This window comes from Salmo salar, chromosome 12 (assembly GCF_965601325.2).
Source record: "Salmo salar chromosome 12, fSalSal1, whole genome shotgun sequence".
Lineage (NCBI taxonomy): Eukaryota > Metazoa > Chordata > Actinopteri > Salmoniformes > Salmonidae > Salmo > Salmo salar.
Window position 1 is genome coordinate 101,671,404 of NC_138302.1, and position 20,767 is coordinate 101,692,170.

Below are 20,767 nucleotides of genomic sequence, written 5' to 3' on the forward strand. Positions count from 1 at the left end.
AAAACTTCCATTTTTCAAACATATGACTATTTCACAGCATTTTAAAGACAAGAATCTCCTTTATCTAAGCACACTGTCCGATTTCAAAAAGGCTTTACAGCGAAAGCAAAACATTAGATTATGTCAGCAGAGTACCAAGCCAGAAATAATCAGACACCCATTTTTCAAGCTAGCATATAATGTCACAAAAACCCAGAAGACAGCTAAATGCAGCACTAACCTTTTACAAACTTCATCAGATGACACACCTAGGACATCATGTTACACACAGCATGCATTCTTTTGTTCAATAAAGGTCATATTTATATATAAAAACCGCATTTTACATCGGCGTCTGACGTTGACTAACTATTTTCCCCTCAAATGCGTCCCGGGAAACAGTGCATAATTCCCTAAATTACTATTCGAAAACAATTTTTTTAATTTATATTGTCAATCTAACATTTATAGATGAATATCTCTTGAGAACACCTGTCATACCAGATTTTAAAATAACTTTACTGGGTAATCACACTTTGCGATAAAAGGAGATGCGATACTCAGAAAATGAGCCAGGAAAACTAGCGCCATCTTGGAACAATCGTAAGTCACATCTGATCTTGTATAATATTGTCAATAATCGCCTACCTTTAGTTGTCTTCATTAGAAAGCACTTCCAGGATTCCCAGGTCCACAACAGATGTATTTTCGGTCGAAAAAGTCCATCCTTCATGTTCCATTAGCCTGCTGTTGGTAGCGTGTCCTAGGGCTGTCTCCAAATGCTCCGACGTGCGCGGGACAGCAGTTTCGGAAAATGAGATTTTTCCCTCCTTTAGGTTCGTTCAAACATGTCAAAGGTTGTAAAACATTAATCTTCAGGGCCTGTAACACCAAGAGAGCCAATAAGATTCGACGGGGACGGTTGCAGAGTGTTTTAAAACGTTTCCAAAGGTGGGGGTAGACTGGGCCGCCGACGTCATAATGGTGATGGCCCATCCCCTGTGACCAATTTCCAATGCGTCTCATTCACTGAGTTTCGACTGTAGAAGGCTCAAACCACTGTGAAAAGACTGGGGACATCTAGTGGAAGCAATAAGAAGTGCTCAATGAACCATTGCTCACGGTGTGATTAATAGGCAAAGTGATGAAGTCGAGTCCACAATTCAGAATTCCACTTCCTGTTTCAATCGGTCTCGGGGTTTTGACTGCCATATGGGTTCTGTTATACTCACAGACACCATTCAAACAGTTTTAGAAACTTTAGGGTGTTTTCTATCCATATATAATAAGTATATGCATGTCCTAGCTTCTGAGTTTGATTAGTAGGCCATTGAAAATGTGAACGAATTTTTTTCAAAATGCGCTGTGGCGCCCCCTATCCTAGGGTATCCTCAAGAGGTTTTTAACTATTTGTGTGACTTCTGAAGGTAATTGGTTGCACCAGATCTTATTTAGAGGCTTCATAGCAAAGGGGGTAAATACACACACACGCACCACTTTTCAGTTTTATTTTTGAGACTTTTTAGAAATAAGTAATTTTTTAACACATAACCCCTATACAGTAAACATGCATCCCCTATACAGTAAACATGCATCCCCTATACAGTAAACATGCGTCCCCTATACAGTAAACATGCATCCCCTATACAGTAAACATATAACCCCTATACTGTAAACATTCATCCCCTATTCAGTAAACATGCATCCCCTATACAGTAAACATGCATCCCCTATACAGTAAACATGCATCCCCTATACAGTAAACATCAGTCCCCTATACAGTAAACATGCATCCCCTATACAGTAAACATATAACCCCTATACTGTAAACATTCATCCCCTATTCAGTAAACATGCATCCCCTATACAGTAAACATGCATCCCCTATACAGTAAACATATAACCCCTATACTGTAAACATTCATCCCCTATACAGTAAACATCCATCCCCTATACAGTAAACATATAACCCCTATACAGTAAACATGCATCCCCTATACAGTAAACATATAACCCCTATACAGTAAACATGCATCCCCTATACAGTAAACATGCATCCCCTAAACATGCATTCTAATGCATCAAATCAATTTATAACATTTTTGACGTGTGTTTTCTGGATTTGTTTTGTTGTTATTCTGTCTCTCACTGTTCAAATAAACCTACCATTAAAATTATATACAGATCATTTCTTTGTCAGTGGGCAAACGTACAAAATCAGCAGGGGATCAAATACTTTTTTCCCCTCACTATATGTCAGGTTTGGATTCGCCGTGCGAAAAGGTTTTTCCCCCAGGGACGTGAACAATGACGACATTGACTGCAATGGAGATGAGAAACTGCATTGCTTTGCTGTTAGGGTTTTTAGGCTGGGTTTCTGTACAGCACTTTGATATATCAGCTGATGTAAGAAGGGCTATGTAAATACATTTGATTTGATTTGATTTGATTTGGCCAAACGCTCAAGAGAGGTTTGATACCAATTAGCACCTGTTAAATGTTATGGTCCTTTCATTAATTCAATTTGTTTCATTTGATTACAGAACACCTAATTGTGTAATGATATCTGAAGAATATACTCTGGGGAGAACAAGTATTTGATACACTGCCGATTTTGCAGGTTTTCCTACTTACAAAGCATGTAGAGGTCTGTAATTTTTATCATAGGTGCACTTCAACTGTGAGAGACAGAATCTAAAACAAAAATCCAGAAAATCATATTGTATGATTTTTAAGTAATTAATTAGCATTTTTTTGCATGACATAAGTATTTGATCACCTACCAACCAGTAAGAATTCCAGCTCTCACAGACCTGTTAGTTTTTCTTTAAGAAGCCCTCCTGTTCTCCACTCATTACCTGTATTAACTGCACCTGTTTGAACTCGTTACCTGTATAAAAGACACCTGTCCACACACTCAATCAAACAGACTCCAACCTCTCCACAATGGCCAAGACCAGAGAGCTGTGTAAGGACATCAGGGATAGAATTGTAGACCTGCACAAGGCTGGGATGGGCTACAGGACAATAGGCAAGCAGCTTGGTGAGAAGGCAACAACTGTTGGTGAAATGATTAGAAAATGGAAGAAGTTCAAGAAGACGGTCAATCACCCTCGGTCTGGGGCTCCATGCAAGATCTCACCTCGTGGGGCATCAATGATCATGAGGAAGGTGAGGGATCAGCCCAGAACTACACGGCAGGACCTGGTCAATGACCTGAAGAGAGCTGGGACCACAGTCTCAAAGAAAACCATTAGTAACACACTAAGCCGTCATGGATTAAAATCCTGCAGCGCACGCAAGGTCCCCCTGCTCAAGCCAGCGCATGTCCAGGCCCGTCTGAAGTTTGCCAATGACCATCTGGATGATCCAGAGGAGGAATGGGAGAAGGTCATGTGGTCTGATGAGACAAAAATAGAGCTTTTTGGTCTAAACTCCACTCGCCGTGTTTGGAGGAAGAAGAAGGATGAGTACAACCCCAAGAACACCATCCTAACCATGAAGCATGGAGGTGGAAACATCATTCTTTGGGGATGCTTTTCTGCAAAGGGGACAGGACGACTGCACCGTATTGAGGGGAGGATGGATGGGGCCATGTATCGCGAGATCTTGGCCAACAACCTCCTTCCCTCAGTAAGAGCATTGAAGATGGGTCGTGGCTGGGTCTTCCAGCATGACAACAACCCGAAACACACAGCCAGGGCAACTAAGGAGTGGCTCCGTAAGAAGCATGTCAAGGTCCTGGAGTGGCCTAGCCAGTCTCCAGACCTGAACCCAATAGAAAATCTTTGGAGGGAGCTGAAAGATCGTATTGCCCAGCGACAGCCCTGAAACCTGAAGGATCTGGAGAAGGTCTGTATGGAGGAGTGGGCCAAAATCCCTGCTGCAGTGTGTGCAAACCTGGTCAAGAACTACAGGAAACGTATGATCTCTGTAATTGCAAACAAAGGTTTCTGTACCAAATATTAAGTTCTGCTTTTCTGATGTATCAAATACTTATGTCATGCAATAAAATGCAAATTATTTACTTAAAAATCATACAATGTGATTTTCTGGATTTTTGTTTTAGATTCCGTCTCTCACAGTTGAAGTGCACCTATGATAAAAATTACAGACCTCTACATGCTTTGTAAGTAGGAAAACCTGCAAAATCGGCAGTGTATCAAATACTTGTTCTCCCCACTGTATATGTATATATATATATATATATATATACACATTTTGCATCAGTACATTGTGGAAGATGTCTTCAGTGATCACAACTTTGATCACACATGGGATAGAAATGATGGAAATTAGATCATGTTAATTTTGATGGGTAATGCAAAAAAAACACTAAGATACTGTAATTACATGTTTTACCATTTAGCAGAGTGACTTACAGTAGTGAGTGCATAATATTTTGATAATTATTTTAATTCTGGTCCCCCCTGGGAATCTAATCCACAACCATGGCCTATTCTCTACCAACAGAGCTACACGGGACTGGAGCATATTGCATTCAGAGGGCAATTTTGAAACATGTCACGGCTGTTAGAAGGAGTGGACCAAGATGCAGCGTTTTCGTAGTTCCACATATTTATTTAACCAGTGAAACCGAATGCAACAATTAAACACTTCAAAATATACACAAAACAACAAACTGTGATGCAGGAGGATCAAATACACTCACAACGAATAATCACCCACAAACACGTGGGACAAACATCAACTTAAATAGGACCTCCAATTAGAGACAACGACTACCTTCTGCCTCTAATTGGAGGTCATGCCAAACAACACCAACATAGAAATGCAAAACTAGAAACTGAACATAGACATACAAAAACAGACAAACACCCCCTGTCACGCCCTGACCACTCTACCATAGAAAATAACCACCTACTATGGTCATAACGTGACACATGTATCTTGCATTTTGAGAATATATAATTATGTTGTATTTTTGGTGATTAAATCAGTGATCTCATGGGTTTTAGGGATTGGGTTAATTTTGGTTTATAATTCTGTGCCTGCTCGTCATTATTGGTGAGAAATAACAGCATTTTTGATTTGGTGCCGCATCAGGCATTGCCGATACCCTGTGCTGCGTCAGCACAGCCTGCTGGGTACAGAGACAGGGGATACCTTTTGTGTGAGACTTAAATGACACCTTGATCCCTATAGAACGCATTACTTTTGACCAGGTTTGCCAATTCTTTCCGATCATCAATATTGGTGGGTAATAACAGCACTGATCAACAATATTGGTGAGTAATAAAAGCTCTAATTATCATTATTGGTGGGTAATAACAGCTCTAATCATCATTATTGGTGGGTAATAACAGCACTGATCATCAATATTGGTGGGTAATAACAGCTCTGATCATCAATATTGATGGGTAATAACAGCACTGATCATCATTATTGGTGGGTAATAACAGCACTGATCATCATTATTGGTGGGTAATAACAGCTCTGATCATCATTATTGGTGGGTAATAACAGCTCTAATCATCAATATTGGTGGGTAATAACAGCTCTGATCATCAATATTGGTGGGTAATAACAGCTCTAATCATCATTATTGGTGGGTAATAACAGCTCTAATCATCATTATTGGTGGGTAATAACAGCTCTAATCATCAATATTGGTGGGTAATAACAGCTCTAATCATCAATATTGGTGGGTAATCTACTGACATCACTTCATTCTAATGATAATGCCAATCTACTGACATCACTTCATTCTAATGATAATGCAAATATACTGACATCACTTACTTCATTCTAATGATAACGCCAATCTATTGACATCACTTCATTCAAATGATAAAGCCAATATACTGACATCACTTCATTCTAATGATAATGCCAATATTCTGACATCACTTCATTCTAATGATAATGCCAATATACTGACATCACTTCATTCTAATGATAATGCCAATCTACTGACATCACTTCATTCTAATGATAATGCCAATCTACAGCATTTAAAGTTAAGCCTAGCCGAACACAAAGGCTTGCAGCTCTATGCTACCAAGCTGGTTTTGGCAATCCTATCTGCTTCTCAAACGGCATCTTATTCCCTATATAGCGCACTATTTTTGACCAGGCCCTTGTCAGAAGTAATGTGCTTTATAGGGGATAGGGTGCCATTTGGGACTTAAACTTCCTGTCTTGCTGGGGACTGAAACCTGATTGATCCTGTATCTCTGAGGGCTTTCTTTAAAAGGGGTTAGGGGAGGGGGCTGAGCTCTCTGGACCGTGTAATAATAGCTGAAGAATTTCATGGCTTAGATACTTTGAGATACTTCTCTTGTCTTCTTTCCATGTCCTTTTCCCTTTTCTTCCAGGGCAGCCAGACTGAGTTAGTGATCTCACAGTATAGCAGTGTATCCCAAATGGCACCCTATTCCCTGCATAGTGCACTACAGAAGAAGAAAAAAAATTGACGTTGCAAAATCACATGATTTCACGTCTTTTCACGTGATTTCATGTGTTTTGGGAGCACTTCACAGGTTAAATTCATGTTGTTTTTCCGTATGGGTCCAGAGTTTTCTCCTAAAATGACATACCGAAATCGAACTGCCTGTAGCTCAGAACCTGAAGTAAGGATATGCATTTTCTTTGTACCATTGAAAGGATACACTTTGAAGTTTGTGGAAATGTGAAAGGATTGTAGCAATGTAGGAGACCACCCGTTTTTTTGTATTTTCTTTATACTATCATCTTTGAAATGAAAGAGAAAGGCCATAAGGTATTATTCCAGCACAGGTGCAATTTAGATATTGGCCACTAGATGGCAGCAGCGTATGTGCAAAGTTTTAGGCTGATCCAATGAACCATTGCATTTCTGTTAAAAATGTTGTATCAAGACTGCCCAAATGAGCCTAATTTGTTTATTAATAACTTTTCATGTTCAAAACTGTGCTCTCTCCTCGAACAATAGCATGGTATTCCTTCACTGTAATAGCTACTGTAAATTGGACAGTGCAGTTAGATTAACAAGAATTAAACCTTTCTGCCAATATCAGATATGTCTATGTCGTGGGAAATGTTCTTGTTACTTACAACCTCATGCTAATCGCATTAGCCTACATTAGCTCAACCGTCCCGCAGGGGACCCACCAATCCTGAAGTATTAAAAGTAATGCTGTGTATAGGGAATATGGTGGCACTTTCTATGGAGCCTGTTGTAAGAAAATGAAGAATGGTAACAGCTTATGATTTTAGGGATCTGTAATTTAGTCTCCAGCGTATTACACTACTGTGCAATAGTTCTCCATCGTATTGAACAACAAACATTTTCAATGACACCATTCAGGCCCTCGAATAGTGCTCTGGTCAAAAGTAGCGTACAGTGGTAGTGAACTACACTATATATACAAAAGTATGTGGACACCCTTTCAAATGAGTGGATTCGGCTATTTCAGCCACACCCGTTGCTGACAGGTGTATGAAATTGAGCACACGGCCATGCAATCTCCATAGACAAACATCAACAGTAGAATGGCCATACTGAAGAGCTCAGTGACTTTCAACGTGGCACAGTCATAGGATGCCACCTATCCAACAGTTTGTCAAATTTCTTCCCTGCTAGAGCTGCCTCGGTCAACTGTAATGCTGTTATTGTGAAGTGGAAACGTCTGGGAGCAACAACGGCGCAAAGTGGTAGGCCACACAAGGTCACAGAACTGGACCGTCGAGTGCTGAAGCGCGTAGCATTTTTGGACTTAATGATATAGAGTATAGCCACTAAATTGTTGCAACACTCACTATCAAGTTCCAAACTGCCTCTGGAAGCAACAGTCAGCACAATAACTGTTCCTCGGGAACTTCATGAAATGGGTTTCCATGGCCAAGCAGCCCCACACAAGACAAAGATCACCATGCACAATGCCAAACGTCGGCTGGAGTGGTGTAAAGCTCACCGCTATTGGACTCTGGACCAGTGGAAACACGTTCTCTGGAGTGATGAATAACACTGCACCATCTGGCAGTCCAACAGACTAATCTGGGTTTGGCGGATGCCAGGAGAACGCTACCTGCCCTAATGCATACTGCCAACTCTAAAGTTTGATGGAGGAAGAATAATGGTCTGGGGATGTTTTAGTTGGTTCGGGCTAGGCCGCTTAGTTCCAGTAAAGGGAAATCTTAACGCTATATCATACAATGACATTCTAGACGATACTGTGCTACCAACTTTGTGGCAACAGTTTAGGGAAGGCCCTTTCCTGTTTCAGGATAACAATGCTCCTGTGCTCAAAGCGAGGTCCATACAGAAATGGTTTATCAAGATTGGTGTAGAATAACTTGACTGGCCTGCACAGAGCCCTGATCTCAACCCCTTCGAACACCTTTGGGATGGATTGGAACGCCGACTGCAAGCCATGACTAATCGCCCAACATCAGTGTCCGACCTCACTAATGCTCTTGTGGCTGAATGGAAGCAAGTCCCCACAGCAATGTTCCAACATCTCGTGGAAAGCCTTCACAGAAGAGTGGAGGCTGTTATTTAGCAGCAAAGGGGGGACTAACTACAGTCCATGATTTTGGAATGAGTTATTCGACGAGCAGGTGTCCACATACTTTTGGTCATGTAGTGTATTTAGAGAAGGTGGACAGTTTTAAGTTCCTCTGCCTACACATCACGGACAAACTGAAATGGTCCACCCATACACACAGTGTGGTGAAGAAGGCGCAACAGCGCCTCTTCCACCTGAGGAGGCTGAAGAAATTTGGCTTAACACCTAAAACCCTCACAAACTTTTACAGATGCACAATTGAAAGCATCCTGTCGGACTATATCACCGCTTGGTACGGCAACTGCATCACCCATAACCGCAGGGCTCTCCAGAGGGCGGTGCGGGTTGCGCAACGCATCACCGGGGGCAAACTTCATCACCGTTTTAAAAAACGCATCACCGTTATAAATTAATTAGGCCATAATCTATGGATTTCACATAACTGGGAATACAGATATGAATCAGTTGGTCACAGATACCTGAAAAGAAAATGTAGGGGTGTGGATCAGAAAACCAGTCGGTATCTGGTGTGATCACCATTTGCCTCGCGACACATCTCCTTTGCATAGGGTTGATCAGGATGTTGATTGTGGCCTGTGGAATGTTGTCCCACTTCTCTTCCATGGCAGTGTGATGTTGCTGGGAAACTGGAACACATTGTCACACACGTTGATCAAGAGCATCCCAAACATGCTCAATGGGTGACATATCTGGTGAGTATACAGGCCATGGAAGAATTGGGACATTTTCAGCTTCCAGGAATTGTGCACAGATCTTGTGACATGGGGCCATGTATTATCATGCTGAAACATGAGGTGATGGCGGCGGATGAATGGCACGACAATGGGCCTTGGGATCTTATCACGATATCTCTGTGTATTCAAATTGACATTGATAAAATGCAATTGTATTTGTTGTCCGTAGCTTATGCCTGCTCATACCATAACCCCACCGCCACCATGGGGCACTCTGTTCACAACGTTGATATCAGGAAATCGCTCACCCACACACCAGACACGTGGTCTGTGGTTGTGAGGCCGGTTGGACCTACTGCCAAATTCTTATGGTAGATAAATCAAATTATCTGGCAACAGCTCTGTTGGACAATCCTGCAGGCAGCAAACATTACATACACCCTCAAAACTTTAGACATCTGTGGCATTGTATTTTGTGACAAAACTGCACATTTTACAGTGGCCTTTAATTGCCCCCAGCACAAGGTGCACCTGTGTAATGATCATGCTGTTTTATTATCTTCTTGATATGCCACACCTGTCAGGTGGATCGATTATCTTTACAACGGAGAAATGTTCACTTACAGGGATGTAAACAAGTGTGTGCACAAAATTTGACAGATATAATTTTATTATTTTATAACAACATTTTTTTTGTGTACGGAAAACTTCTGGGATATTTTATTTCAGCTCATGAAACGTGGGATTAACACTTTACATGTTGCATTGATATTTTTGATCCGTGTTAGATTATGTCATGCATATTTGGGTAATTGAAGTGACTGTGGATTTTGGATTGTCAGTAGCTCTGACAAATTGAAAACCCTAGTCATTGGCGACTCCATTACCCGCAGTATTAGACTTAAAACTAATCATCCAGCGATCATACACTGTTTACCAGGGGGCAGGGCTACCGACGTTAAGGCTAATCTAAAGACGGTGCTGGCTAAAGCTAAAACTGGCGAGTGTAGAGAGTATAGAGATATTGTTATCCACGTCGGCACCAACGATGTTAGGATGAAACAGTCAGAGATCACCAAGCGCAACATAGCTTCAGCGTGTAAATCAGCTAGAAAGATGTGTCGGCATCGATTAATTGTCTCTGGCCCCCTCCCAGTTAGGGGGAGTGAAGAGCTCTACAGCAGAGTCTCACAACTCAATCGCTGGTTGAAAACTGTGTTCTGCCCCTCCCAAAAGATAGAATTTGTACATAATTGGCCCTCTTTCTGGGACTCACCCACAAACAGGACCAAGCCTGGCCTGTTGAGGAGTGACGGACTCCATCCTAGCTGGAGGGGTGCTCTCATCTTATCTACGAACATAGACAGGGCTCTAACTCATCTAGCTCCACAATGAAATAGGGTGCAGGCCAGGCAGCAGGCTGTTAGCCAGCCTGCCAGCTTAGTGGAGTCTGCCACTAGCACAGTCAGTGTAGTCAGCTCAGCTATCCCCATTGAGACCGCCATTATTGAAAGAGATTGTGATACTTCACATCTCAAAATTGGGTTACTTAATGTTAGAGCCCTCACTTCCAAGGCAGTTATAGTCAATGAACTAATCACTGATCATAATTTTGATGTGATTGGCCTGACTGAAACATGGCTTAAGCCTGATGAATTTACTGTGTTAAATGAGGCCTCACACCCTGGTTACACTAGTGACCATACCCCCCGTGCATCCGGCAAAGGCGGAGGTGTTGCTAACATTTACGATAGCAAATTTCAATTTACAAAAAAACAAACAATGACGTTTTCGTCTTTTGAGCTTCCAGTCATGAAATCTATGCAGCCTACTCACTCACTTTTTATAGCTACTGTTTACAGGCCTCCTGGGCCATATGCAGTGTTCCTCACTGAGTTCCCTGAATTCCTATCGGATCTTGTAGTCATAGCAGATAATATTCAAATTTTTGGTGACTTTAACATTCACATGGAAAAGTCCACAGACCCACTCCAAAAGGCTTTCGGAGCCATCATCGACTCAGTGGGTTTTGTCCAACATGTCTCTGGACCTACTCACTGCCACAGTCATACTCTGGACCTAGTTTTGTCCCATGGAATAAATGTTGTGGATCTTAATGTTTTTCCTCATAATCCTGGATTATCGGACCACCATTTTATTGTGTTTGCAACAAATAATCTGCTCAGACCCCAAACAAGGAGCATTAAAAGTCGTGCTATAAATTCTCAGACAACCCAAAGATTCCTTGATGCCCTTCCAGACTCCCTCTGCCTACCCAAGGACGTCAGAGGACAAAAATCAGTTAACCACCTAACCGAGGATCTCAATTTAACCTTGCGCAATACCCTGGATGCAGTTGCACCCCTAAAAATTAAAAACATCTGTCATAAGAAACTAGCTCCCTGGTATACAGAAAATACACGAGCTCTGAAGCAAGCTTCCAGAAAATTGGAACGGAAATGGCGCCACACCAAACTGGAAGTCTTCCGACTAGCTTGGAAAGACAGTACCGTGCAGTATCGAAGAGCCCTCACTGCTGCTCGATCATCCTATTTTTCCAACTTAATTGAGGAAAATAAGAACAATCCGAAATTTCTTTTTGATACTGTCGCAAAGCTAACTAAAAAGCAGCATTTGCAAATGGAGGATGGCTTTCACTTCAGCAGTAATACATTTATGAACATCTTTGAGGAAAAGATCATTCATGATCATTACAAAGCAAATTACGGACTCCTCTTTAAATCTGGGTATTCCTCCAAAGCTCCATTGTCCTGAGTCTGCACAACTCTGCCAGGACCTAGGATCAAGGGAGACACTAAGGTGTTTTAGTACTATATCTCTTGACACAATGATGAAAATAATCATGGCCTCCAAACCCTCAAGCTGCATACTGGACCCTATTCCAACTAAACTGCTGAAAGAGCTGCTTCCTGTGCTTGGCCCTCTTATGTTGAACATAATAAGCGGCTCTCTATCCACTGGATGTGTACCAAGCTCACTAAAAGTGGCAGTAATAAAGCCTCTCTTGAAAAAGCCGAATCTTGACCCAGAAATGATTAAAAAAACTATCGGCCTATATCGAATCTTCCATTCCTCTCAAAAATTTTAGAAAAAGCTGTTGCACAGCAACTCACTGCCTTCCTGAAGACAAACAATGTATACGAAACGCTTCAGTCTGGTTTTAGACCCCATCATAGCACTGAGACTGCACTTGTGAAGGTGGTAAATGACCTTTTAATGACGTCAGACCGAGGCTCTGCATCTGTCCTCGTGCTCCTAGATCTTAGTGCCGCTTTTGATACCATCGATCACCACATTCTTTTGGAGAGATTGGAAACCCAAATTGGTCTACATGGACAAGTTCTGGCCTGGTTTAGATCTTATCTGTCGGAAAGATATCAGTTTGTCTCTGTGAATGGTTTGTCCTCTGACAAATCAATTGTAAATTTCGGTGTTCCTCAAGGTTCCGTTTTAGGATCACTATTGTTTTCACTATATATTTTACCTCTTGCGGATGTCATTCGAAAACATAATGTTACATTTCACTGCTATTCGGACGACACACAGCTGTACATTTCAATGAAACATGGTGAAGCCCCAAAATTGCCCTCGCTAGAAGCCTGTGTTTCAGACTTAAAGAAGTGGATGGCTGCAAACTTTATACTTTTAAACTTGGACAAAACAGAGATGCTTGTTCTAGGTCCCAAGAAACAAAGAGATCTTCTGTTGAATCTGACAATTAATCTGGATGGTTGTACAGTCGTCTCAAATAAAACTGAGAAGGACCTCGGCGTTACTCTGGACCCTGATCTCTCTTTTGAAGAACATATCAAGACTGTTTCAAGGACAGCTTTTTTCCATCCACGTAACATTGCAAAAATCAGAAACTTTCTGTCCAAAAATGACGCAGAAAAATTAATCCATGCTTTTGTTACTTCTAGGCTGGACTACTGCAATGCTCTACTTTCCGGCTACCCGGATAAAGCACTAAACAAACTTCAGTTAGTGCTAAATACGGCTGCTAGAATCCTGACTAGAACCCAAAAATTTTATCATATTACTCCAGTGCTAGCCTCCCTACACTGGCTTCCTGTTAACCTGTTATGGCTAGGGGGCAGTATTTTCACAGCCAGATAAAAAACGTACCCGATTTAATCTGATTATTACTCCTGCCCAGAAACTAGAATATGCATATAATTATTAGCTTTGGATAGAAAGCACTCCAAAGTTTCTAAAACTGTTTGAATGGTGTCTGTGTATAACAGAACTCATTTGGCAGGCCAAAACCTGAGAAGATTCCATGCAGGAAGTGCCCTGTCTGACAATTTCTTGCCCTTCTTGATTATCTCTATCCATTACAGAGGATCTCTGCTGTTACGTGACACTTCCTACGGCTCCCATGGGCTCTCAGAAGGCGGCAAAAAGCTGAATCGTGGCTTTGCAGGCTCTGGCTGAAAAAAAGTAGCGCGTTTGGGTAGTGGCTGGTTACAGTACTGTGAGAATCAGGCTCGTGCCGGCGTCAACCCCAAGCTTTGTTTTCTTTTGTCTGTTTACCTAAACGCAGATTCCCGGTCGGAATATTATCGTTTTTTTACGAGCAAAATGGCAAAAAAATTGATTTTAACCTCTCTGGGCTAGGCGGGACGAATTCGTCCCACCTACGTAAAAGCCAGTTGAATCCTGTGGCGCGATCAAAACGTTTGAAATGCTATTACTTCAATTTCTCAAACATATGACTATTTTACAGCTATTTAAAGACAAGACTCTCGTTAATCTAACCACACTGTCCGATTTCAAAAAGGCTTTACAACGAAAGCAAAACATTAGATTATGTCAGCAGAGTACCCAACAAGAAATAATCAGACACCCATTTTTCAAGCTAACATATAATGTCACAAAAACCCAGAAGACAGCTAAATGCAGCACTAACCTTTGATGATCTTCATCAGATGACAACCCTAGGACATTATGTTATACAATACATGCATGTTTTGTTCAATCAAGTTCATATTTATATCAAAAAACAGCTTTTTACATTAGCATGTGACGTTCAGAACTAGCAAATTCCCCGCAAACTTCCGGGGAATTCGCTAACAATTTACTAAATTACTCACGATAAACAGAACAACTCACAAAAAGCAGAACAATTATTTTAAGAATTATAGATACAGAACTCCTCTATGCACTCGATATGTCCGATTTTAAAATAGTTTTTTGGTGAAAGCACATTTTGCAATATTCTAAGTGCATAGCCCAGCCATCACGGGCTAGCTATTTAGACACCCGGCAAGTTTAGCCTTCACCAAAATCAGATTTACTATAAGAAAAATGTTATTACCTTTGTTGTCTTCGTCAGAATGCACTCCTAGGACTTCTACTTCAATAACAAATGTTGGTTTGGTCCCAAATAATCCATCGTTATATCCAAATTGCGGTGTTTTGTTCGTGCGTTCCAGACACTATCCGAAATGGTAAAGCAGGGTTACGAGCATGGCGCAATTCGTGACAAAAAAATTCTAAATATTCCATTACCGTACTTCGAAGCATGTCAACCGCTGTTTAAAATCAATTTTTATGCAATTTATCTCGTAAAAAAGCGATAATATTCCGACCGGGAATCTCCTTTTCGGTAAACAGAGGAAAAAACAGAAAGACGGGGCGGCCAGTGCACGCGCCTAAGCCCATTGTCCCCTGATCGGCCACTTGACAAAGGCAATAATGTGTTTCAGCCTGGGGCTGGAATGACGACATTTAGGTTTTTCCCGGGCTCTGAGAGCCTATTGGAGCCGTGGGAAGTGTCACGTTACCGCAGAGATCCTAAGTTTTGGAAAGAGATGTCAAAGAAAGCCAATAGATGGTCAGACAGGCCACTTCCTGTAAAGGAATCTCTCAGGTTTTGACCTGCCATTTGAGTTCTGTTATACTCACAGACACCATTCAAACAGTTTTAGAAACTTTGGAGTGTTTTCTATCCAAAGCCAATAATTATATGCATATTCTAGTTACTGGGCAGGAGTAGTAACCAGATTAAATCGGGTACGTTTTTTATCCAGCCGTGTCAATACTGCCCCCTAGCCCTAACAGGTTAACGAGTCCGATGCGAAGGATACACTGCCCTCTTGAGACCAGGCCCAAACCCCTGTCATTTGTGTGAAGAAAAGATGAAAAAAGGGTGCATAGGTCAAGCTGCCTTCTGAGAATTCGTATGCGAGTGCATAAACTTCCACTACCATCCATACTATTGGCCAACGTGCAAATACTGAAAAATAAAATGGATGATCTATGATTAAGATTATCCTACCAACGAGACATTAAAAACTGTAATATCTTATTTTTCACAGAGTCGTGGTAGAACGACGACGCGGATAGTATAAAGCTGGCAGGGTATTTCGTGCATTGGCAGGACAGAGAAGCTACGTCTGGTAAGACACGGGGCGGACTATCATGGTCCAACCACACCAATTAACTATCATGTTCCAACCACACCAAAACAGTCATGAAGAGGGTACGGCAACACCTTTTCCACCTCAGGAAAAAGAAAATATTTGGCTTGGGTCCCCAGATCCTCAACAGGTTCTACAGTTTCCCATCGAGAGCATCCTGAACGGTTACATAACCGCCTGGTATGGCAACTGCTCGGCATCTGACCGTAAGGCAGTCAGATGTTGGTTAACCTGTTGGGTCTAGGGGGCAGCATTTGCACGTCTGGATAAAAAAAATGTACCCGATTTAATCTGGTTACTAATCCTACCCAGTAACTAGAATATGCATATACTTATTATATATGGATAGAAAACACTCTAAAGTTTCCAAAACTGTTTGAATGGTGTCTGTGAGTATAACAGAACTCATTTGGCAGGCAAAACCCTGAGACATTTTCTGACAGGAAGTGGATACCTGATGTGTTGTATTGACTTTAAACCTATCCCATTGAAAAACACAGGGGTTTAGGAATATTTTGGCACTTCCTATTGCTTCCACTAGATGTCACCAGCCTTTACAAAGTGTTTTGAGTCTTCTGGAGGGAGATCTGACCGAACAAGAGCCATGGAACGGTGATGTCCCATTAGACACCTGGCGCGCTACTTCATGTTGGGTACCCTCGTTCCAATACGTTATAAAAGACTATGCATTCGTCCACCTTGAATATTATTCATGTTCTGGTTAAAAAAGGCCCTAATGATTTATGCTATACAACGTTTGACATGTTTGAACGAACGGAAATATATTTTTTCCCCTCGTTCATGACGAGAAGTCCGGCTGGCTTACATCATGTGCTAACGAGACGGAGATTTTTGGACATAAATGATGAGCTTTTTTGAACAAAACTACATTCGTTATGGACCTGTGATACCTGGAAGTGACATCTGATGAAGAGAATCAAAGGTAATGGATTATTTACATAGTATTTTCGATTTTAGATCTCCCCAACATGACGTCTAGTCTGTATCGCAACGCGTATTTTTCTGGGCACAGTGCTCAGATTATTGCAAAGTGTGATTTCCCAGTAAGGTTATTTTTAAATCTGGCAAGTTGATTGCGTTCAAAAGATGTAAATCTATAATTCTTTAAATGACAATATAATATTTTACCAATGTTTTCTAATTTTAATTATTTAATTTGTGACGCTGACTTGACTGCCGGTTATTGGAGGGAAACGATTTCCTCAACATCAATGCCATAGTAAAACGCTGTTTTTGGATATAAATATCAACTTGATAGAACTAAAAATGCATGCATTGTCTAACATAATGTCCTAGGAGTGTCATCTGATGGAGATTGTAAAAGGTTAGTGTATCATTTTAGCTGGTTTTATGGTTTTGGTGACCCTGTCTTTGACTTGACAAAACATTACACACAACTCTTGTAAATGTACTGTCCTAACATACTCTAAATTTATGCTTTCGCCGTAAAACCTTTTTGAAATCGTAAAACGTGGTTAGATTAAGGAGATGTTTATCTTTCAAATGGTGTAACATAGTTGTATTTTTGAAAAATTTGAATTTTGACATTTATTTGGATTCAAATTTGCCGCTCTTGAAATGCACCTGCTGTTGATGGAGTGCACCACGGGTGGCACGCTAGCGTCCCACCTAGCCCCAAGAGGTTAAAGGCTGGTAAGTAAGCATTTCACGCTAAGGTCTACACCTGTTGTATTTAAAAAATATATATTATTTAACCTTTATTTAACTATGCAACTCAATTAGGAAAATAATCGTATTTACAATGACGGTCTACCCCGGCAAACCCTAATTACGCTGGGCCAACTGTGTGCCACCCTATGGGACTCCCAACAACGGCCGGTTGTGATACAGCCTGAAATCGAACCAGGGTCTGTAGTGATGCCTTTAGCACTGAGATGCAGTGCCTTAGACCGCTGAGCCACTCGGGAGCCCATTCGGAGCATGTGACAAATACAATTTAATTACTTTTATTTGATGGGACCAAATCATCAGGTATCCAGATCAATGAGACCAAATCAACCGGTATCCAGATCAATGAGACCAAATCAACAGGTACCCAGATCAATGAGACCAAATCAACAGGTACCCAGATCAATGAGACCAAATCAACAGGTATCCAGATCAATGAGACCAATTCAACAGCTATCCAGATCAATGAGACCAAATCAACAGCTATCCAGATCAATGACACCAAATCAACAGCTATCCAGATCAATGACACCAAATCAACAGCTATCCAGATCAATGACACCAAATCAACAGCTATCCAGATCAATGACACCAAATCAACAGGTACCCAGATCAATGACACCAAATCAACAGGTATCCAGATCAATGAGACCAAATCAACAGCTATCCAGATCAATGACACCAAATCAACAGCTATCCAGATCAATGACACCAAATCAACAGCTATCCAGATCAATGAGACCAAATCAACAGCTATCCAGATCAATGAGACCAAATCAACAGCTATCCAGATCAATGATACCAAATCAACAGGTATCCAGATCAATGACACCAAATCAACAGGTACCCAGATCAATGACACCAAATCAACAGGTAAACAGATCAATGAGACCAAATCACCAGATCAATGAGACCAAATCAACAGGTATCCAGATCAATGAGCACTATGAGTGAGAGGTGAGAACAGTTGGAGTGGAAATGTCATATTTTATTGGTGGGCTATATGGAAAATCAGCATTATGCTAAACTCCTTCCTCCTGTAGTTGTGAACTGGTCCTTCGAGCCGGTTGCTATGCAAAAAATTATCCCATGGCGAGGTTCATTGGGAGGATAAGCTGTCAGTTATTAGTACATTTTATCTTGTGTCAGTTTTCAGCCTGCCAAACATCCCCCCCACCACACACACACACACACACACACACACACACCTGGCGTACTCCAACCTACAGGATGTCTCCCAAATGGTAGCCTTCTCTGGTCAAAAGTAGTACGCTACATAGGAAATAGGGTCCCCTTGGGGATGCAGCGCCAAAACTGGCGTCCTCCAACCTGACATCCTCCAACTTATCTGTTTTTAATGGTCTAATTAAATCCATATTATTGGCTGACCCCAATGCTTTTAAAGTGATGACCCTCCAAAAAATTAATAGAAGAATGAGTTAGTGTCCTTCCACTACCCCCACCTCCCAACAACCAAAGTATATTGAAAAAAATATTTCTAAAATAAACACACACACAGAAAGACAAACCATTTAACGATGTAGTCATTGACTCTCAGTGGGGAGTATATCACAATTTAATATACTTTTTAAATATTTCAGATTGTCAATTCATTTCTTTCTTTCTCTCTTTTACAGCTAGCTGTGTGTTGTTGTCTAGTTGGTTCATTTTTTACAGTGATCTACGACTCTCATAAAGAACTGTTTAGGGATTCTAAAACAGAGCCATTACCCACTGATATGATTGTACTGTCTTGGGCTGTGTCTCAAATAGCACCGGATTCATTGCATAGTGCACTACTTTTGACCAGAGCCCTATAGGGCCCTGGTCAAAACGTAGTGCACTATATAGGGAATAGGGTGTCAATTAAGGACACATGCTGGCTGTATTGTTTTGTTGTTGTCTATAAAACAGACATTAGTAATAACTTCTTCAATCTTCTGTTCATCTCAGGTGGTCAATTCCCCTGGTTATTACAGCATGAGTGTGTTCTCTGAACCCCATACATATCCCCCTCCGTCTCTCCCCTCAGCATGAGGGCTGGTATTAATGTGTCTGTACTGGGATGGTTCCAGTATGAGGGCTGGTATTAATGTGTCTGTACTGGGATGGTTCCAGTATGAGGGATGGTATTAATGTGTCTGTACTGGGATGGCTCCAGTATGAGGGATGGTATTAATGTGTCTGTACTGGGATGGTTCCAGTATGAGGGATGGTATTAATGTGTCTGTACTGGGATGGTTCCAGTATGAGGGCTGGTATTAATGTGTCTGTACTGGGATGGTTCCAGTATGAGGGATGGTATTAATGTGTCTGTACTGGGATGGCTCCAGTATGAGGGATGGTATTAATGTGTCTGTACTGGGATGGCTCCAGTATGAGGGATGGTATTAATGTGTCTGTACTGGGATGGCTCCAGTATGAGGGATGGTATTAATGTGTCTGTACTGGGATGGTTCCAGTATGAGGGATGGTATTAATGTGTCTGTACTGGGATGGCTCCAGTATGAGGGATGGTATTAATGTGTCTGTACTGGGATGGCTCCAGTATGAGGGATGGTATTAATGTGTCTGTACTGGGATGGCTCCAGTATGAGGGATGGTATTAATGTGTCTGTACTGGGATGGTTCCAGTATGATGGCTGGTATTAATGTCTGTACTGGGATGGCTCCTGTATAGGATGCCTTGAGTTGTCCTCTCTCCTCCTGCTACTGTGTTGATCTCTCTGCTCCTGCTGCTATGCAGTTTGTTCACCTACAGGTTTCTCCCTCCCTTCTTTCCCCCTTCCAACCGTTCTTAATTCATTGTAAAGGTTTTATTACAGTTTATTGTGGGAGGCTGAGGAGGCCTTGTGTTGTGTTGTAAAGGATTAAAGCTAGAATCCTTAGGTGCTACATCCATTTTTGGACTTGTAAATTAATGATATACAGTATGCCCACTGACTCGTTGAACAATATAACTTATAAATGCCTCATGAATTTAATTCCTTCTGTTGTACCCCACCAGATGCCAAGATACTCCATGTCAACAATGTAAATGTAAACAAACTCTTAAAAAAAAGGTTAAAACTACAATGTTGATATCATGGATGCTTAGTCCTTGCATCTATGGCTCTGTCTATGAATTTGAGAGTGGTTGCGTTTCTCCAGAACTGAGGTGGGTTGAGCGCTTTGCTATTGTTTCAATGAAGGACTCTAGCTTTAAATGTGTAATTTAATATCTGGTGGATAAGGAGCTAGCAACTCTGCTCTCTGTAGACAGATGGCTGGCTGGCGTAAAGACTGTTGTGCAGCATTTCGGGAGGTGTGCAGTGCATTGGGCGAGGAGAGTAGCAAGGGAGTGGAACAGAACAGGAGAAAGCACTGCGAGACACGGACAGAGTGAGAGAAAGACAGACAGCAAGAGAGAGGGAGAGAGAGAGAGAGACAA